Source organism: Manis pentadactyla, chromosome 8, assembly GCF_030020395.1.
Source record: "Manis pentadactyla isolate mManPen7 chromosome 8, mManPen7.hap1, whole genome shotgun sequence".
Lineage (NCBI taxonomy): Eukaryota > Metazoa > Chordata > Mammalia > Pholidota > Manidae > Manis > Manis pentadactyla.
In genome coordinates this window covers 61,172,724-61,185,955 of record NC_080026.1, presented here as the reverse complement: position 1 = coordinate 61,185,955, position 13,232 = coordinate 61,172,724, and the positions used below count along the sequence as shown (strand labels likewise).

At 35.7% G+C, this 13,232-nt stretch overlaps 1 protein-coding gene across 5 annotated transcripts in view; it reads left to right on the top strand.

Annotated features, from left to right (window-relative positions):
• The window catches only part of MARCHF8 (membrane associated ring-CH-type finger 8), a 183,935-nt gene that overhangs the window by 60,964 nt on the left and 109,739 nt on the right, over positions 1-13,232 (top strand). The window lies entirely within an intron of this gene.

The following is a 13,232-nucleotide window of genomic DNA, read 5'->3' as shown; positions in this document are numbered from 1 at the left end:
CTACAGACATTTAAAGATCAGTTTCTTCTCAATCAATATCAATTGTACCAAGATGAAAAATACTGAATTTTTGTTAGTGTTTTATAAATTTCTACTGTGGTACTTGATCAGCATTTGAGATAATGAACAGTATTGGTGACAGTTTGAATTACAAGTGAAATCCCCAGCTAGTTCTGGCTCTTGTCTGAGAGAGATTGATCCTACCAACATTTATTGAATGGGTTTTATGTAATAGGCAATGGGCTACAGAGAGGAGATATAAAGGTGAGCAAAATGAGATAGAATCTCTGCCTTTGGGGAGCTTACAGCCCACTAAGGGAGAAAGTCATTAATTAAAGAATTCAATTAATATAGAATTCCAGTTGTGATAATTATTGATGAAGTAGAGGTTCTTCATTAATGCTATAAAGACCTGTAAATGTGAGATTTCCTGAGTATGGTTGGATGTTAATTAAATTACAAGGGGATGGAATAGCATTGTAGTCAGAGAATAGTATATGTAAAGGCCCTGTGGTAGGAAGGAACCTAGGAAGTCTTGAGATGACTGTTGCTGGCTGGACTGTAGAGGGAGAGGGTGGTACAATATGAGATTGGATAGTTAAATAGGAGTCAAACCACATAGGGTCTTGTAGACTGTGTGAAATGAGCATCTTGAGATATTATTTAGATACCAAAAAATTCACCCATTATAAGTGTACACTTCAGTGAGGTTAGTAAATTTGGAGTTGTATTTGCATCCTGAGACATTTCCATTGCCCCTAAAAGTTCCCTCATACCCATTTATAGTCAATGCCTGCTCTTACCCCTAACACTGGGCAACCACTGATATGCTTTCTGTCCCTATGAATTTGCTTTTCAAGAAACTTCATAAAAAGAATCATACGATTATTTGTAGTCTTTTGTGTCTGACTTCTTTCATTTAACATAATGTTTTTGTGGTTTGTCCATGTTGTGGAATGTATCATTGGTTTGTTCCTTTTAATTGCTGAATAGTATTCCATTGTATGAATATGCCACATCTTATTTATTTGTCACCTGATGGACATTTGGAATGTTTCTGGTTTTGTTTTTTTTTTTTTGCTATTATCAGTAGTGCTGCTGTGAACATTCACATATGTCTCTTTTGTGTGGACATATGTTTTCATTTCTCTTGGATTGAGTCCCAGGAGTGGAATTGTGGGGTCAGTTTTTAAAAAACTGCCAAACTCTTTTCCAGCAGTTTGTCTAATGCCACTTTACATTCTCACTGGCAGTGCATGAGGGCTCCAGTTTCGCCACATCCTGCAGTTGATATTGACTGTTTTTTTCTTATAGTCATTCTAGTGGGAATGTAGTGTTATTGTAGTTTTAATTTGCAGATCATTTCTTAAGCTTATTCATGTATCTTCTTTGATGAAATGCCTAATAAAATCTTTTGCCCATTTAAAAATTGGGTTGTTTCTCTTATTGAGTTGCAGGAGTTCTTTATATTCTGGATACAAGTCTTTAATCAGATATATGGTTGTCAAATATTTTTTTCCCAGTCTGTCTTTTCAGTTTTCTTAATGGTGTCTTTTGAAGCACAAAAGCCTTAAATTTGATCGTTTGATTTATCAAATTTTTTTTTAGTAAAATGCACAAAGGTGATCATCAAAACCAAAGTTATGGATTAAATAACACAGGAAAAGGGAATAAGAATGAGAAGTGGAGAGGATAAAATGGAGCTTTGAGGAGTCCTCGCATTTAAGGTTGTGCAAATAAAAGAGGCATCTGCAAAGATGAAGGAGAAGTAAGAGGAAAACTAGAGTGTTGTGTCATATAAATCAAAAGAAGAGAATAGGAAGAGAGAAAATGTGTCAAGTCAAAAACAACTGGAAAGCTAGAAAATGTCCTTTAGGCTTAATAGCATGGAGAACATTTTTTACCTTACTATAATGAAGCCATATCACAGAGAAATGAAATGTGCATGGAGAGCAAAGAAATGTGGAAAGTAAGTAGGGAAAAGCTCTAGAATAGAGATTAGCTCTGTCTTGCTTTAGAAAAGCAGGATAGATGGGACTATCCCAGGAGATGAGTGAGGAGTCAGGTGAATTTTTCTCCCTTTCCTTTTCTCTCCATTTCTTTTAAAAGTACTTAATGAAACAAGGGAATTTCCTTATTTAGCACCTCAATAGTGACTCAGATATAATGCCACTTTTGGAAAATATGTGGAATAGGTGTTGAGCCGTTTAAGGTTACATGAGTCTCTTGTTATTCTGTTTGTACTTTCTGCCTATTTTTATTTCTACAAAATATTTTTAGAATTAAATAATAAATGCATATAGCATTTTGAAAAATGAAATGCAGGCCCAAACTCTTTTATTCAAAATGCTTAGGTCAGAAATATTTTAGACTTCAGAAATTTTCAGGTTTTAGAAAGGTAATCTGTAACCCATCAAATATCTCTGTTGGGCTAATAACCCTTAAACACATTAGTGTTTCTGCATTGAAGTGTAATAGTTAAATTTAAGTTGCATAAGTAAAGACTAAGTTTCCTATCACTTAAGGTCAGGTTTTTGCTCCCAAAGAGTTTATATAAGATCAGGTCTTATTGTAAAATATAAGAAAAGAAAATCTAGGTTTTTTTTTTTTTTTAAGTTTTCTGGATTTTAGAACTGTGGATAGGAGATTGTAGTACCAAAAATCCTATTATAAAAAACATTCCTTGCTCCACTTCCTTACAACACTGTTCCTGCTCCACAGACTCAGCTGCTTATATCTCATAGTTGTGTCTTCTGATAGTTACCTCCATGTTTTCAAATGATATGCCTATATGATTTTTTGACTTAAAAATATTAGACATTAACTATTGACTTCCTTTATACCCTACCTCTCTTTTCCCCATCCTCTTGATTTCTGTCACAGTGTTGCTTATATCATATTGTTTCCACCATTATCACTATTGAAGTATCATTTTAGAGCCAAATTATTATATTTTTCTTCTATAATTTTGTTGTTAATAATTTTGTATTTTCACTTGTATGATTTTTATTATAGTTATCCTTAGTTCTCTAAGATGTCTATGATTATTATCTATCACCTCATATTCTCTGTTGAGACTTCTTTTATTTTTGAGACCTGACCCTGGAAGTGTTCCATATGTCTACTCCATTCTTTATGATACTCTATAGGCCTGCTCTGCAGCTACAATCCTGGAACTTCACTTTGTGCCTCTCTAAGTTATAATTACTCTTCTGTGAATTCTGTGTTTTTCTCTTCCTTGCTTTAGTCCTTTATTTTGCTAGAGTACATCTTCCAGGAATTTCCTTTATAAGGGTGCATGGGAGATGTATTTTCTGATTTCATTTTTATCCCAAGATACCATTATCCTCCCTCCACATTTTTTGGATAGTTTGTTTGGGTATGAAACTTCATATGAAAATAGCCTCTCAGAATTTTGAAGGTGTTTTGCCTCTTACTGGATCCACTGGTGCTGGTCCTAATTCTGTTTTGATTTATATATCGCTTTGCAGTGTGATAGATACTCCACCTCCCCACTAGAATGTTTTCTTTTCCAGATTTTTCTTTGTCCTTGTTATTCTAGGATTTTATGAAAATGAATTTGCCTTGGTTTGGATGGACCTCTTTTAATCATTGTGCTAGGTGCTTACTGGGCCATTTCAACTTGTAGATTTGTATCTTTCAGTTCTTGGGAATTTTTCGTATCATTTCTCTGATTATTTCCCTCCCTCTGTGTTCTCTCTGTTCCTTTCTGGAACAGTTTTGGGTCAGATGTTGGAATTCCTTAACTGATCTACAGATATTCCTATATCTCCAAATACTCTGTCTTTTCTCTCTTAATTTATTTTGCATATTTTTGTACAACTTTCTTGGCAAGTTCTGTGACTTAATTTTCTAATCCTTCTGTTGAATTTTTAATTTTGCTTACAATTTTAATTTTTTGAGTGCTTTTTTTCTTCATATTATCATATTCTGGCCATAAGAGTGGTACATCATCTGAGGATATTGATTGACTTGATTAAAAGGATTAAAAGAACTTTAGAAAATTATATTTATTTCTCTTAGTTCTCTTTTTTATATGTATTAATTTTGGTTCCTTTCATTTGGAATCTCCTCTCCTAATTTTGATCAGTAAATAAGAAAGGCCAGGAGTAGTTTCTGTGAAATAGGGGAGCAGAGGTTGGATTACATTGAATTGAGTATGGAAGGTAAGAAAGTGAAGAACATTGTAGGCAACTCAGAAAGTTTTGTTATAGAGAGAAAGAGCACAGGAGCATTGAAAGAATTTTATTTTTGTTTTTAAAGATGGGAGACCCACAAAGCACTTTAAAATTCTCTATCAGTGTGTAATTTAAAAATTTTTATAGCATTTAGTGTCAACTACTATATGCATTTTCCTTGAAAAACTGATACTATTACTTAGGTGATGTGAGGGAGCTTCTAGGAAGAAGAGGATGAAAATATGGGGAAGAAGGGTGACTGATAAGTGAGTACTCTGAGTAGCCAGGTGAGAAGGAGGGCAAAGAGCCTTGTTATATTCCCATATCTGGGGTTGCCTCTACTTTGAACTGTGTAATATAATTTACATAATTCATGAAAGGCTTGGGGGCAGTGGGCAAGTTTATACAATTGGGGCAGGCAATTGAGGAAGTTTTACAGTAAATATCACTCAAATAGCAAAAGTGCCTGAACTCATGGCCAGATCTTCGGCATGTGGGCTTCCTTCACACAAGGAAGTATGTTAAGAGAGAATAAGCCATTCTCTTCTTGGAAAGAAAGCTTTTACTATTTTGGAACAAGAGATTTCTTTTATAATCATGATTGAAAGAAAAAAACATTTACTAATAGCCCATGTTTATTATTATTTTCTCTGTTCTGTGAAAGATATTGTTCCCTGCCACAGATGTTTCTGCCATAGTAATAGGGACAAACATACCCTGAAAAAAAAGCAGTATAAGCAGCAGATAGCATTCTACATGCTGGGCAGATGCTCTGATTTATTGACAGTAGGCAAATACTGACTTTCCTTTGTTTACCATATTAAAATGCTATATTTCTGTTTGCTAGTAGTAGTTCCATTTCTGGTGGTGTGTAAAGGCCATGCCATTGCAGTTGCATTTTGTAGGAAGTATGCAAACTGGAAAGATATGGCATGAAAATATAATAAATTGTGTGTCTAATAGGAGATAATACAATCTCCAAAATCAGTAACTTTGGAATGGAAATTGGATTAATAAAACACCATGGAAAAAAGGCAATCTATTCCCATGATGCACTGTGCTGTTTTTTGTGGGAGAGCTCTCTAAAAATATTAGAAAGAATGCTGAAAATTTTTAAAAAGAACATAAAGCAAATACAATAATGGTTGAAAACATCTGTGTCCTGTGAGTGCATCCTCCTAATTTATTCCTGTAGGAAAATTAGACTTGAATTCTGTGAGGCATTCAGAAATGTACTCCTCTCAGAAAAATGGCATCTTTTGTAATTCATCAATGACATAAAATTGTGGCTATTACCAACCAATGTGGAATGACTTGAGATTTTAATTTCAGTGCTTTAAAAATATGTATTTTTTTACTTATTTTTATTATATAGTTTATATACAATTTTATATTGGTTTCAGATGAACAACTTAGCAATTGATCAGTAATATAATTACTAAATGCTCACCAAGGTAACTGTAGTTACCATCTGAAAAAATGCATATTTAAACTATTTAAGTAATATATCATTACTAAAGATTTAGACAATAGGAAAATGGGAAGTCATTTATATTGCCACATCATTAAACTGCTATTAGCATTTTAATGAATTTTCCCTCTTTGGATTTTTGTTTGCATATTTATTAACACAGTTGTAATTATAATGTGTGTATAATTTTATTACCTTCTTTTTACCACATCCATGTTCCTTTGGCTTCTAATGCCTACATAATATTCCTTTGATTGTGCTGGCACTATGGTTTACTTAGCTTTCCCCTTATTAAGCTTTCTTTTTATTTTTAAGTCATCACATTAGCAGAAAGAAATCTATATACTAAATAGCAATGGAAATGTGCTTATTTTGGTTTTTAGTTTAATTAGAATGCCTCTAAGAATTTTGCTATATGAGCGTAATGTTAAATTTTGATTGAGGCAAATTTTTTTTACTGTGTGAAGCTTTATATTATTTATTTAAGGTATCATTGATATACAATCTTATAAAGATTTCACATGAACAACATTGTGGTTTCAACATTCACCCATATTATCAAGCCCCCACCTCACCCCATTGCTGTCACTGTCTATCAGCATAGTAAGATGCTATAGAGTCATTACTTGTCTTTTCTGTGCTGTACTGCTTACCTGCCATGCTGTGACCTACCTATATTGCGAGTGCTAATTATAATGCCCCTTAATCCCCTTCTCCCTCCCTCCCCAACCACCCTCCCCAACCCTTACCCTTTGGTAACCACTAGTCCCTTCTTAGAGTCTGTGAGTCTGCTGCTGTTTTGCTCCTTCAGTTTTGCTTTGTTTTTAATACTCCACAAATGAGGGAAATCATTTGGTATTTGTCTTTCTCTGCCTGGCTTATTTCACTGAGCATAATACCCTCTAGCTCTATCCATGTTGTTGCAAAATGGTAGGATTTCTTTTCTTTTTATAGCTGAGTAATATTACATTGTGTATATGTACCACATCTTCTTTATCCATTCATCTACTGGTGAACACCTAGGTTGCTTCCATATCTTGGCTATTGTAAATAGTGCTGCAGTAAACATAGGGGTGCATATGTCTTTTTGAATCTGTGATCTTGTTTTCTTCAGGTAAATTCCTAGGAGTGGAATTCCTGGGTCAAATGGTATTTCTATTTTTAGTTTTTTGAGGAACCTCCATATTGCTTTTGACAGTGGTTGAACTAATTTACGTTTCCACCAACAGTGTAGGAGGGTTCCTTTCTCTGCATCCTTGCCAGCATTTGTTGTTCCTTGTCTTGTGGATGTTGGCTATCCTAACTGGTGTAAGGTGATATCTCATTGTGGTTTTAATTTGCATTTCCCTGATGATTAGAGATGTGGAGCATCTTTTCATGTGTCTGTTGGCCATCTGAATTTCTTCTTTGGAGTAGTGTCTGCTCAGATCCTCCACCCATTTTTTAATTGGGTTATTTGTTTTTTGGGTGTTGAGGCGTGTGAGCTCTTTATATATTTTAGATGTTAACCCCTTATGAGATAAGTTGTTTACAAATATATTCTCCCATACTGTAGGATGCCGTTTGTTCTGCTAATGATGTCCTTTGCTGTACAGAATCTTTTCAGTTTGATGTAGTCCCATTTGTTCATTTTTGCTTTTGTTCCTCTTGCCCAAGGAAATGTATTCAGGAAAAAATTGCTCATGTTTATATCCGAGAGATTTTTGCCTGTGTTTTCTTCTAAGAGTTTATGGTTTCATGACTTACATTCAGGTCATGGATTATTTGATCCATTTCAAGTTTACTTTTGTGTATGGCATTAGACTGTAATACAGTTTCGTTCTTTTACGTATAGCTGTCCCATTTTGCCAACACCAGATGTTGAAGAGGTTCTCCTTTCCCCAGTGTATATTCATGGCTCCTTTATCATATATTAATTGACCATATATGCTTGGGTTTATATCTGGGCTCTCTAGTCTCTTCCATTGGTCTATGGGTCTGTTCTTGTGACAGTACCAAATTGTTTGGATTACTGTGGCTTTGTAGTAGAGCTTGAAGTTAGGTAGCCTAATCACCCCAGCTTTGTTTATCCTTCTCAGGATTGCTTTGGCTATTCAGGATCTTTTGTGGTTCCATATGAATTTTAGAACAATTTTTCTAGTTTGTTGAAGAATGCTGTTGATATTTTGATAAGGATTGCACTGAATCTGTAGATTGCTTTAGGCAGGATGGCCATTTTCACAATATTAATTCTTTCTATCCATGAGCATGGGATGTATTTCCATTTATTGGTGTCTTCTCTAATTCTCCCATGGGTGTCTTGTAGTTTTCAATGTATAGGTCTTTCACCTCCTTGGTTAGATTTATTCCTAGATATTTTATTCTTATTGTTGCAATTGTGAATGGAATTGTTTTCCTGATTTCTCTTTCTGCTAGTTCATCATTAGTATATAGGAATACAACAGATTTCTGTGTATTAATTTTGTATCCTGCAACTTTGTTGTATTCAGTTATTAGTTCTAGTAGTTTTGGGGAGAATTCTTTAGGGTTTTTTATGTACAGTATCATGTCATCTGCAAACAGAGACAGTTTAACTTCTTGAGTAATCTGGATGAATTTTATTTCTATGTGTTGTGTGATTGTCTATGTGTCTATGCCATGACTAGGACCTCCAGTATTATGTTGAATAAAAGTGGGGAGAGTGGGCATCCTTGTCTTGTTCCCGATCTTAAAGGAAAAGTTTTCAGCTTCTCACTGTTAAGTATGATGTTGGCTTTAGTTTTGTCATATATGGCCTTTATTATGTTGAGGTAGTTGCCCTCTATACCCATTTTGTTGAGAGTTTTTATCATGAATGGTGTTTAATTTTGTCAAATGCTTTTTCAGTGTCGAGATTATCATGTGATTTTTGTCCTTCTTTTTGTTGATGTGATATATGGTGTTGATGGTTTTTTGAATATTGTACCATCCTTGCATCCCTGGAATAAATCCCACTTGATCATGATGGATTATCTTTTTGATGTATTTTTGAATTTGGTTTGCCAATATTTTGTTCAGTATTTTTGCATCTATGTTCATCACGGATATTGGTCTGTAATTTTCTTTTTTTGTGCTGTCTTTGCTTGGTTTTGGAATTAGAGTGATGCTGGTCTCATAGAGCGAGTTTGAAAGTATTCCCTCGTCTTCTGCTTTTTGGAAAACTTTAAGGAGGATGGTTATTAGGTCTTCTCTAAATGTTTGATAAAATTCACTAGTGAAACCATCTGGTACAGGAGTTTTGTTCTTAGGTAGTTTTTTTATTACGAATTCAATTTCATTGCTGGTAATTGGTCAGTTCAGATTTTCTGTTTCTTTCTGGGTCTGTCTTGTAAGGTTGTATTTTTCTAGAAAGTTGTCCATTTCTTCTAGGTTATCCAATTTGTTAGTGTATAATTTTTCACAGTATTCTCTAATAGAGGTAGGTTTTTTTTAAAGTGAGGGATTCTCCATTGCTGTTTCTAAAAGGTTTTAAAATTCTGTATTGATACTGGGTTTTATCATTTGTTTATAGCATCTAGCAACATCAGTGGCTGATTGTGCAGGTTTTCTTGGGAAGAAAGATTCTATTCCTGTGTATTCCAGTGTCATGATATGCTCATGACTCCCAGGGCGCACTGTGTACATATCTTGGGTTTCCCATGGATATGTCAAGCTCAATGTGCCCATGATGAGCCCTTTACTCTCCACTACTCTGTGAATCCCAATCTTGTGAATGCACAGCTAGGAACCAGGGGATTGGTTTAGTCCCCTCAGTAGATTATGGCAGTAGTCCTCCTCAAATGGTCTCTCTCCTTCCTCCATGTTTATTGCCTTAAGTCCAGCCTTCATCATTCAGTGCTGTGCATTACCCTTGGTCTCCTCACTGGTCCTGTTGATTTTTTTCATTTTCTGACTGCAAGCTGCTTGCACAAGCTTCTCATTTTTCTACACGATACATGCTTCTAATAAAACAGGCTTAACTTTAAAAAATTGTTCATTCTGAGTGCCAGTCTGGATGATATGAATCAGCATCTCACAGTGGGGAGGAACAGGGCACTGCTGGAGCCTGGCACCTATGATCAACAGTGCAGAGAGTCATGTAGACCTCAGGTGACTGTCCTTCAGGGAGGTTGCCACTAGCAGTTTTGTTTTGTCCTAGCTGTTTCTTTGTTATCTGTATTTGCCCCAGCATTGTGTGGGAATGGGCAGAGTCCTTGGGTTATCTTGACCATCTGGAAAGCTGTAGAACAGCTTGATTGTTAAGCCATGCCAGTTGTCTTTGGTATCAGGCCTGCTTACCACTCCCATACAGGGATAGCATTGTCAGCCTTGCTTCCCCTCAGTCATGGTGCTAGAGGTCCAAATTAAGGGTCAGAGAGGACCTGAGGTCCTAGTTGTGTAACTCTTGTGTCAGAGTGAAGTGTAGATGGACAGCACATAGTAATGGGAAGACAAAGCAAACAAATTGGCCTTTGGGAGATGGTAAGAAGGATCATTGCAGATGCCTGAAAAAGCAGGCTGGAAAATGTGCTGATGTTAAGAACCCTTACATCTTTGCACATGGATACAGTTACTTCCTGTTACCTTTCTTGAAACTGGAAGAGGGATAGGGTAGTAGTGGCCATCTCCATGTCATCCAATAAATTACATCAGGAATTGCACAAAAATAAACATTTATCTATCTTAATCCATATTAATTATTCCATGTTCTTTTTAAAACAACTTTATTGAGATATAATTCACATCTGTTGCAGTCCACTCATTTAAAGTATACAATTCTATGGCTTTTAGTAAACTTAAGGGTTATGTAACATCACCATAATAAATTTTAGAACATATTCATTACCCTAAAAAGAAACCCCCTGAGCTGTCCCTGCCAAACATACTGACAACCCTACCCCAGCCCTTGGCAATCTTTAATCTACCTTCTGTCCTCTAGATTGCCTAGTCTGGACATTTCATACATATGTAGCCATACACTGTGTGGCCCTTTCACTTAGTGTTATGTTTTCAAGGTTCACCCATGTTACAGTATGTACCTGTATTACATTCCTTTTGCTGAATAACATTCCATTATATAAATAACATTTTTATCCATCCATCAATTTATGGACATTTGAGTTACTTCCTTATTTTGAGGAATGTAGACTGTTTTCCCAAGCAGCTGCATACATTCCCACCTGCAGTTTATGAGGGTTTCAGTCTCTCCACATCCTTGCCAACACTCACTTGTCTTTAAGTATAGCCAGAGTTAGGCTAAATCTCGTGTTTTTTATTTGCATTCTCCTGTTGGCTAATGACGTTGAACAACCTGTTTTTCAATGGTTGTTTTTTTATTATTGAGTTGTAACAGTCCTTTATATTTTCTAGATAAAAGTCCCTTATATGATTTGCAAAAAAATTTATTCTCTCCTGTGGTTGTCTTTTTACTTTTTGATGGTATCTGTTGAAGCACAAAAGTTTATTTTGTTGGTGTTTAGTTTTTTTTTTTTTGTGTGTGTGTGTGTGTGTGTGAGGTAGGGATCTAAATTCATTCTTTTGCATGTTGAAAGACTACTCTTTCCCCATTGAATGGTCTTGGTATTCTTTTTGCAAAGTCAATAGATACATGGGTTTATTTTTTTACTCTTAAGTCCTGTCCTATTGCTCTATGTATCTATCCTTATTCAGTTCCACAGTGTCTGGATTACTATTCCTTTGTGGTAAGATTGAAATTGAGAAATAGGTGTTCTCCAACCTTGGTATTTTCAAGATTGTTTTCTGTATTCTGTGTCTCTTGAATTTCCATACAAATTTTAGGATCATCTTACCAGTTTCTGCAAAGAAGTCAGCTGGGTTTTTTATAGGGATTACTTTATCTGTAGATAGGTTTTGTTAGAATTTCCATCTTAACAATAGTAGTCTTTTGATCCATGAACATGCCATATCCATTTCCATACTTTTAAACAGCCAGCTTTGTGAGTCCAGTTCTTCTAAATATGGATTTTCATATTTGGTGTGTTGTATTTTGCAAGTTAGCTTTAGTGGAATTGCTGACCTCAGATCTGGATTGTCAGGCATAGTGCAGAGGATTAATTATTGCTTTTAATTAAAGATGAATCGATAAAAACGGTTTTTGGAAATTACACAGAGAAATAGTACAAGTGACATTTGCTTTACTCATTTCATGTGAGTCTTTGTTTAAAAAGTGCCATGGTCTGTTTTGTAGTTTGGTTTTTTAAATTATCATTTTTATTCTAAATATGTCTAACATAGGAGAGGGATTGCTTCAGGTAAACTTTCAGGCCTATTACCTGGAGATGGGGAACATATCATAATAGCAGTTTAAATGGCTGTAAGGAGGGAGGTCCTTCAGACACTGCAATAAATTTAAAACACTCTCACTTTTGTATTTCTCTGACATAAATGGTCCTCCCCAGAATGGTCATGGCCATGTACCAATGATGTAATAATGATGATACCAGAGCACCGAAGGCAGCTGTGGGCATGATGTGGCACTCTGGGCATGGTTAGTTTGGCTAAGTATTTCAAGAGAGCAGATGGAGTTTGTCATCTGTAAAAGAGGACTTTAATGCATCAGTGATAAAATGCTCATCTTCAACTGCTACGATCTCTTAGGAAGGGTAAGACAGCTCAGCAGGAAGTGCCTGGTGGTTCCTGTCACGTCAACACAGGGACTCCAACCATTGTTGAGCACAGCGCTCCATCTTGTGTCAGCCTCATCAGAGGTTTGAAGTAGAGTAGGCCATGTATCATATCTAGATGCTAATATTTTATTTATTACTGATTATAATATCTAGACAGTGATATCACCTACACTCTTTTCCTGTTACGTTGGTTGTCAGTGATCACCCATCTATTATAAAACTAGACTTTTTAAAACAGAATACTCTTTTAGCTGATTTGCTTATATATGTTGATCCCTTCCAGTTTCTTGTTTCTTCCTGTTTGCCTGTTGATCAGAGAGACCTGTGAAAGAAATCCAGTTTGTGAGGTCTGTTGCTCTTCAGATTGGTTAATAATACTGTTAGAGGTGGGACTATCTGCCCAAACACTTACCTTTGGTCCAGAGCAGGTTTTGGGGAGAGGTGGAATAAATGGCTCCTTGTCAGATGTGACCTTAGGGTTGTCAGCCACTGTTTTTTACCCTCCTTGCCTACTGCCCCCCCCCACAAATACATGGCTAAAAATAAATGAAAAATGCCCAAATTAGAGATTCTTTCTTTTGGCTTAAGGCTTCCATCCTTTGTTAAGATTAAAAAAGCATGAAACATTACTATGTTAAACCTTATGGATAATTTATATTTAAGTGGTTTTGTATACAGTTTCATAGATCTCAGTGGGGTGGGGAGAGAGAGAACACACAATTCAATTATTAGGCACTTTGGAGAAGTGTAGGAGAAAACCAGAAAAAGGGCAGAGGTACCTGGAATTACTGAATATACCTTATTCAGACACTACTCTTTTATGTAAGGGCAGCCTTTTCCTGGTCCCAGAATGTCCATGATACTCTCATTTTACCTGGAAATCCTTTTGAGTAAGGATTAGCCACCTATAGGCCTATG